General features: G+C 43.0%; 1 long non-coding RNA gene across 1 annotated transcript; it reads left to right on the top strand.

Moving 5' to 3' along the window:
• The first annotated feature begins 2,177 nt into the window (after positions 1-2,177).
• On the top strand, positions 2,178-7,785 carry LOC143978992 (uncharacterized). Its single transcript, XR_013273998.1, has 2 exons — positions 2,178-2,708; positions 6,558-7,785. It is a non-coding gene; the product is annotated as an uncharacterized LOC143978992 (long non-coding RNA).
• The last annotated feature ends 922 nt before the right edge of the window (positions 7,786-8,707 follow it).

Raw genomic sequence — 8,707 nt, 5'->3', positions numbered from 1 at the left:
CGATGCTCATGTGGCCTCTTATACGTGGGTCGCATTATGCGCCCTATGAGTTATGCCGCGTACACATGATCAGACTATCTGGCGGACTTAGTCTGGCGGACAAACCGCCGGACTGTCCGAACGAGCGGACCTGCCCACACATGGTACTTTTGCAGCGGACTAGGTCTGCTTGACCATCCGCCGTACTTTTGAAATGAACGGACTTGCCCACACACACGGAGGAAAGTCCGTTCATTTTGAACGCAGCTCCAGGTAGCCGGGACCAGCGAAGCCCCGTCACCTGGTATGGACTTAAAGGGGAAGCCCTACACCCCCCCTGGATACCGGGCCCCCACCCTATACCCCTACCCATTCACCTGTTAAAAAAATGTAAATAAAACACAACACACAAGGGTTAAAAATAGTTTATTGCACAGCTCCGGGGGTCTTCTTCCTTCTTGGGAGGTCTTCTCGCCGGACTCCTCCGCTATCTTCTGCTCTTTTGCTAGCTCTTTTACTAGCGGAGGAGCCCGGCTTTCTTCTTTGCCGCCATCCGGGGGTCTACTTCCAAGTTCAGGGGTCTTGTCCCCCTCTTCGGGGGGTCTTGTACCCCTCTTCAGTTCTTCTTGCCGGGCCTCCGCGCCCGGTCTTCATCGCCTCCTTCTGTTCTTCTCTTCTTGAGGTGTTGACTCGTCGCTGTCTCCGGTCACAATGACAGGCACGCGGCATGCGGCGACTTATATAGGGACATCACCGGATGATGTCCCCGCCCATTATGATGTCACAGTCCCAGCATCCTGCAAGACCCCTGAAGAAGAAAGCCGGGCGAGAAAACCCCCCAAGACGGAAGAAGACCCCCGGAGCTGTGCAATAAACTATTTTTAACCCTTGTGTGTTGTGTTTTATTTACATTTTTTTCACAGGTGAATAGGTAGGGGTACATTGTACCCCATACTCATTCACATAGGGTGAGGGGTCGGTATCTGGGGGGCGCCTTACTAAAGGGGGCTCCCAGATTTCAATAAGCCCCCCACCTGCAGACCCCGACAACCAATGGCCAGGGTTGTCGGGAAGAGGCCCTTGTCCTTATCAACATGGGGACAAGGTGCTTTGGGGTGGGGGGCCGTGCGGCCCCCCCTTCCCCAAAGCACCCCCCCATGTTGAGGGCATGGGGCCTGGTATGGCTCAGGAGTGGGGGGTGCTCGCTCCTCCCCACCCCCTTTCCTGACCGGCCGGGTAGCGTGCTCGGATAAGGGTCTGATATGGACCTAGAGTTGGACCCCCACTACGTTTTTTTCGGCGTAGGGCTTCCCCTTTAAGTCCATACCAGGTGACAGGACCAGCAACGCTTCCATCGCTAGTCCCGTCTGCCTGGAGCCACGCTCAAAATGAACGGACTTTTCTCCATGCAGGAAAAGTTCGTTCATTTCAAAAGTACGGCGGACTAGCACACACATGGTCGTATTGTTCGCCGGACTGCGAGTCCGGCGGACATATTTTGGTGCAAAACTACTTTCTTAGTCCGCCGGACTTTTGGGTAACAAACATCCGGGGGATTGTCCGCCGGACTTTTCCGTCGGATTTTTTGATCGTGTGTACGTGGCATTAGAGTAGGGGAGCACCATCGATTGATGAAAAAGGGTTGTACAAAACACAGTATCCCTTGACATTTTTGTCAAGTACATAATAAGGATTTCAGGCACATAGAGGTTTTTGCCATTGAAGCCATCCCAAAGGGCACCCCTAACTGACAACGAAAAATGCTCCCTTCTTTGTCGAAGGGAGACTTTTTGGATATACTCGTTTGGTTCCCTTTCGCCTGATGGCCTCAATGAAGAGATTGATGTTCTCAGTATTATCAAATAATTATCTAAGGGTCAAAATTGCCCCAAAGGTTTTTTTGAATAATCCATGTTTGGAAATGATTCAATATTGTAATTTGTAATACACAACATCAATAATAATATTATTACACAGCATCTACCATCAAATTTTATTTATTTAATATTTTTTTTTATTTTTATTTTTTTTATCATTATTCTTATTCTGCATTCATTATCTTTATTTCATATTTTTCATTATATTATATATACATACGATATATATCTCTTATATTTTTAATCTTCTCATTTATATTTATTTTTGATTCATCACTCTACCCTGGCTCCGAGTGATCGAGACTTCCGGTCTCCGGCGTGAGTTCCCTGCGTGTCTGACGGCTGTGTCCGGACACACTGAAGTTTTCATGTGATGCCGTCACAGCTCTCAATCCGCCGAAGCAGATTTAGTATATGATACATATTCCAAGCTCGTACTGTACAGATATAGGAGTCCATACCCAAACCTACCATCTGGAGCATAGCCTGTGGCGAGCACCATACCCTGCTTTACACTCTGGGATGTAGGCGTACACATGGAGATCCGAGCCAGTGAGTGATGTTAACCCTGTGTGATCTGGCGGTATTGTATATAATTCATGTTGAAGTGCCCCAGCTTATTCAATGACTGGTATACCATGTTATGAATATTTGTCATATTGACAATTGCAGATAAGTTTCTTGGTTGAACATTGTTTTTAGAGCATTCAATAAATTACTATTTTTTGAACTTTGCCTTATTTATAGGTTTCTATAGAGCGCTGCTTTTTTCTTTTTGGTACAAGGCATTACCGACACAGGGAATCTAGGGCTGCAAAATCATGTGACTGGACTGTAGTGGACTAAAAATAGGTAAGTACACAGATCATTTTTTTTTTTTATATATACAGGGTAGGTAGAAGGGTGGAGGGACATTTTTTAAGAATACTTAAATTTTCTTCCACTTTTATGTTTTAGTGCGCACAAACTTACAACATTATACCCACTTTTTTAATGTAAAATACAAAAGTTGTATCCGATCGTGTGTGGGCTAGTCCGACTGCTTTTTATTAAAAAAAAAATCAGACGGACCTAGAAATAGAACATGACTAAAAATTCTGAAAAAATGTTCGTCTGTGTGCTAGTCTGATGGGCCAAATATGACGCAAGGGCAGCTATTGGCTACTGGCTATTGAACTTCCTTGTTTAGTCCCATTTATGTCATCATGTTCAAATTGAACGGACTTAGTCCGCTCGTTCAGAAAGTCCTTCGGACCTCTGCCGAAAGTCCATCTGGAAGACCGTCGGGTCTAGTCCATCGAAAAGTCCGGTCGTGTGTGCACGGCATTAGAGTTAACCATGAATTTACATAGTTAATCTGGTTGAAAAAAGACCAAAGTTTATCTAGTTCAATCAACATAGAGCAAAAAAAAAAAAAAACATACACAAATAAAAAAAACACAAATAAAAAAAAAACACAAATAAAAAACAAACAAATATAAAAAACACAAATAAACACACAAATAAAAACACAAATTATAGCTCTAGAACTCTTATGACGCATACACAAGAGCGGACTTTCCAGCAGACTAGGTCCGACGGTCTTCCCGACGGACTTTCGGCGGAGTTCCGATGGACTTTCCGAACGGATGGACTTGGCCACACACGAAACGAAAGTCCATTCGTTTTGAACGTGATGACATAAATGGGACTAAAAAGGAAGTTCAATAGCCAGTAGCCAATAGCTGCCCTTGCGTCGTAATTGGTCAGTCGGACTAGCACACAGACGAACGGGTTTCCCGATTTTTAATCCGTCGGATAGATTTGAAACATGTTCTGTTTCTATGTCTAGGCTTATTTTTCGAAAAGCGATCGGACTAGCCCACACACGATTGGACTGTCCGACAGACTGATCCCGTCGGACCTAGTCTGCCGGAAAGTCCGGTCATGTGTACGCGGCATTACTATCACTCCACCGTCCACAGAAGTACCTCACATTGATTATGCAGTCACTGCTTACATGCATGATTGCATTTGAGTGTGTGTGGGGGACAACAGAGTGCTTTTTATTTTATTTATTTTTTATTTTTTTTCATTAGTATTAGAATTAACCGTTTCAATACAGGGCATTTTCACCCCCTCCTGCCCAGGCCAATGCGACACTGTACAACAATTACATTTTTATCTTTCCCCCAACGCTTTCTTTTGTTGGTATTTGATCACCTCTGGCTTTTTTATTTTTTGCACTACAAATAAAAAAAGACCTAAAAGAATTTTTTTTTTTTTGTTTCTATTATAAAAATTTGGGATATGATAGGTGTCACTGATATGCAGCACTCATGGTCACTGATAGGTGGCAATGATGGGCACTGATAGGCAGAAAATGATGGGCAGCAATGATGGATGGTACTGATAGATGGCACTGATAGGTATCACTGATGAGGAGGAAATGACTGGCATTACTGATGGGCACTGATTGGCATCCCTGATGTCACTGATTGGCATCACATGTGGGTGCAAGTGGGCACTGATTTTCATTACTGGCAGGCAAGCACTGGTGGGGAACTGATGGGCATCACTAGTGGGCATTGCTGATGGGTCTGCACTGATAATCAACATGCCGATTATCAGTACAGACCCCCCCCCCCCCCTGTCAGGAGAGCCGCTGAGCACCATAGTTTTATGGCATTTTTATTATTATTATTATTTTTTTTTTTACTAGTAATGGCGACAATCTGCGATTTTTATCGGGACTGCGACATTATGGCGGACACATCAGAACAATTTTGACATATTTTTGAGACCACTGGCACTTTTACAGCGATCAGTGCTATATAAATTCATTGATTACTGGAAAAATGTGACTGGCAGTGAAGGGGTTAACACTAGGGGGAGATCAAGGGGTTAATGTGTTCCCTAGAGTATGTTCTAACTGAAGGGGGGGGGGGCTGTGTAGGAGAATAGACAGATCGCTGTTCATACTCTGTCACGATCTGTCACTCGCGGGGGCCTGGTAGTGATTGTGACTGCCGGGCTCTCACATCGGCTCCGTGGGTGGGCAGGGGGCACCTGCATCCCTAGTGGCCACAGGGCGAAGCGACGTAACATAAAGTTGTTTTGCCCAGCTGAGCGATTTTGCTGGCTGCTCGGCAAGTAAGTAAAAGTGGTTGTAAACCCTTACATATACCCAGTTAAGCAGCTGGCCTCAGGTGATACACAGAGGTGAAACAAATTCTTCTTTATCTGCAGTCTTCTTTTTTCTTCAGACATCCAAAGTGCAGAATTTACACAGCTTGCTTGAGCTTTCAGAAAGTAGAAGGCAGGGAGCTGAAGTTACACTGTGCAGAGCTCAGTGAGAGCTGATTGGAGGGAAGAGACACCCTCTCTTCACACAGGAACAGAGCTGAGGCTGTCAATCACAGGATGTGGGCTGGCTGGAGCTCCCTCTCATGTCAGGAAAACTTCTCAAACGTGACCCATGCAGATAGAAGAGGAACGGGGCAGCAGACAATAATGACACGTAGTGCTCTGGATTGAGACAAATACACACTATAGAGGGCTATGCTTTGTTCATGCCAGAGGCTTGCAACCACTTTAACTGACATCATATATAAATGGGTGTTCATCCCTTTGAATTTCAGATGAATGGAACAGAGTACATACAAAGTAACAAAGTTACATTGTATCTCTCTACCCAGTGTCTGAAGAGTGTTTTATAATCTGTGTCATAAGGTCTGTTTCTTACAGCAGCTGTTGTATTTACGCAGCAGCCCCATATGTTATTCTGACAGCCGGGAATTGCCAACGAAGGGGGAGAGGCAGAAGGGTCCAAAGACTGGACTTACTGTACGTGTCCTGTGCACTTTAAGGCTGTTTTCCATCTGGCTCCTGCACTTCAGTGACTTGCCTCCTGGTTAGGAAGGTACAGTTCTGACAACCTAAAATTACAGTTTATGTACAAGTTTTAGCAAGTATATAGTGAAATGATATGCTCATTGGCATTTTCCCTGTAGCTTTTTATTTCAACCCCAAGATGGCAGCACTCCTTTAAACATAATGCTAGATTAGATTCATGAGCTTACTAATAATTTAAGTAGTATGTACAGTATATTTACATCCAATAAATGATTATTATTGTTATACAGGATTTATATAGTGCCAACAGTTTGCGGAGTGCTTTACAATATAAAAGGGAGACAGTACAGTTACAATACAATAAAATACAAGAGGGTTAAAACAGCCCTGCTCATAGGAGCTTACAATCTAATAGGGTGGAGGCTAGATCGGGCATACAGCTCTGGTAATATGTCTCCCTGCCTATGAGTTTTAGTAGATACATAGTCATAATTTAGTTTTCAACATATACAGTGCAGTGAAAAAAATCTTCATATCCCCTTGACATTTTCCACATTTTGTCTTCTTACAACCAAAAATGTAAATGTATTTTTTGGGGATTTTATGTGATAGACAAACACAAAGTAGCACGTACAGTGAGGGGAAAAAGTATTGGATCCCCTGCTGATGTTGTATGTTTGCCCACTGACAAAAAAAAAAATATCAGTTTGTAATTTTAATGGTTTGTTTATTTTAACAGTGAAAGACAGAGTGACAACAAAAATATCCAGAAAAACACATTTCAAAAAAATTATACGTTGTTTTGCATTTTAATAAGTAAAATAAGTATTTGATCCCCTATCAATCAGAAAGATTTCTGTCTCCCAGGTGTCTTCTATGCAGGTTTTCTGGACTCCTGACAGACCCTTGCATCTTTCATCCAGTGCTGCACTGACGTTTCTGCATTCTGAGTCATGGGGAAAGCAAAAGAATTGTCAAATGATCTGTGGGAAAAGGTAGTTGAACTGTATAATACAGGAAAGGAATATACAAAGATATCCAAAGAATTGAGAATGCCAATCAGCAGTGTTCAAACTCTAATCAAGAAGTTGAAAATGAGGGGTTCTGTTGAAACCAAACTACTGTCCGGTATACCAACTAAAATTTAAGCCATAATTGCCAGGAAAATTATTCGGGATGCAAAGAAAAACCCACAAATAATTTCAGGTGAAATACAGGACTCTCTGAAAACATGTGGTGCAGCTGTTTTAAGATTCGCAATAAGGCACTTGAAGAAAGATGGGCTGCATGGTTGAGTCGCCAGAAGAAAGCCCTTACTATGCAAATGCCACGCAAATGCCACACATTATCCTGCTTGCAATATGGCAAAAAGCACAGACAAACCTCAAACCTTTTACCACAAAGTCATTTGGAGTGGTGAGACCAAAATTTAGCTTTTTGGCCACAACCATAAATGCTACATTTGGAGAGGAGTCAACAAGGCCTATGATGAACGGTACACCATTCCTACTGTGAAAGACAGAGGTGGATCGCTGATGTTTTGGGGATGTGTGAGCTACAAAGGCACAGAAAATTTAGTCAAAATGTATGGCAAGATGAATGCAGTATGTTATCCAAAAATACTGGATGAACATTTGCATTCATCAGCCAGGAAGCTGCGCATGGGACGTACTTGGACATTCCAACATGACAATGATCCAAAGCGCAAGGCCAAGTCGACCTGTCATTGGCTACAGCAGAATATATAGTGAAGATTCTGGAGTGGCCATCTCAGTCTGCTGACCTCAATATCATTGAGCCACTCCGGGGAGATCTCAAATGTGCAGTTAATGCAACACAGCCCAAGAATTTACAGGAACTGGAGGCTTTTTGCCAAGAGGAACGGGCAGCTTTGCCATATGAGAAGATAAAGAGCCTCATCCACAAATACCACAAAAGACTTCAAGCTGTCATTGATGTTAAAGGGGGCAAAACACAGTATTAAGAACTGGAGTATGTAAACTTTTGATCAGGGTCATTTGGGTAATTTCTGTTGTCATTATGATTTAAAAAGAGTAAACACAGTTGATTGATAACGGCTTAAGCCAAACACTAACCATGAGTGAAAGAAAAGTTTTTGTGCTATCATTCATATTCTCTGAAAAATGGCCAAGAAATCATAAATTCTGCCAGGGTATGTAAACTTATGAGCACAACTGTATATGGCATGGTGGCTCAGTAAATAGGTATCAGTTTATTTATCCATCATCCCACAGGATCACCTAATCTATCAGATGATCATTCCACAGATATCCTTAACTTGGGAGGTATATGAATAGTCACCTTGAACAGTCTACGCTCCTTTATTTTCCTGGTTTATAATATTACAAGTAGACCTTTAAAATGTGACCGCATCCTCGGCCTGAGATGTGGTGCGTTTGGAAGGGTTTGCTCCACGCTGCCATTTAATCTTCTTCACAGCTGGATAGGGATTGTGCAGACACACAGTCTGCCTGAGCCTCGGCCTCTCAGCTCATCTGGAGCACAGAGCGGAGAGCAGGAAATTCTAATCACTGTATTCATCGGCCGGGAACTCATACGGCACACTAAGAATAGTTTTACTTTGTTTTATTCCAGGCCTGTCCATGTTTTTTGGTGTGCTTCTAGCTTCTGCCCTTTTGCAGATTTCAGCATGAGTGCCAAGTATAATTACACGGTGGAGGCTGCTGTGACAAGACCACATGTGTTAGATGTGCATTCCAGCTTCATTGTACAGTAACAGACACAACTGCTAACAATAGGAGTACTCAGGAGTTAGTAAGCATATTTAAAGGGTAACTCTACATTCCTCTGACTGAGTTGGTGTTGTAAGCCAAAGCAGGGAAACTTTTATAAAGGGTTTATTATTTACAGAGTATGAAAATCTGCCACTTTCTATGGGTTACCCGAGCATAGTTCCAGATCACACCCAGGTAACTCCTTCATTGCTAACAGTAACATGCTAAAATGCAAAAAAAAAAAACAGAATGCAATTGTGG

This window comes from Lithobates pipiens, unplaced genomic scaffold, assembly GCF_037356315.1.
Source record: "Lithobates pipiens isolate NorthernLeopardFrog02 unplaced genomic scaffold, aLitPip1_a1.2 Scaffold_1, whole genome shotgun sequence".
In the NCBI taxonomy this organism is placed as follows: domain Eukaryota; kingdom Metazoa; phylum Chordata; class Amphibia; order Anura; family Ranidae; genus Lithobates; species Lithobates pipiens.
Note: the sequence above shows the minus strand (reverse complement) of the source record. Positions and strands in the feature narration are given on the sequence as shown.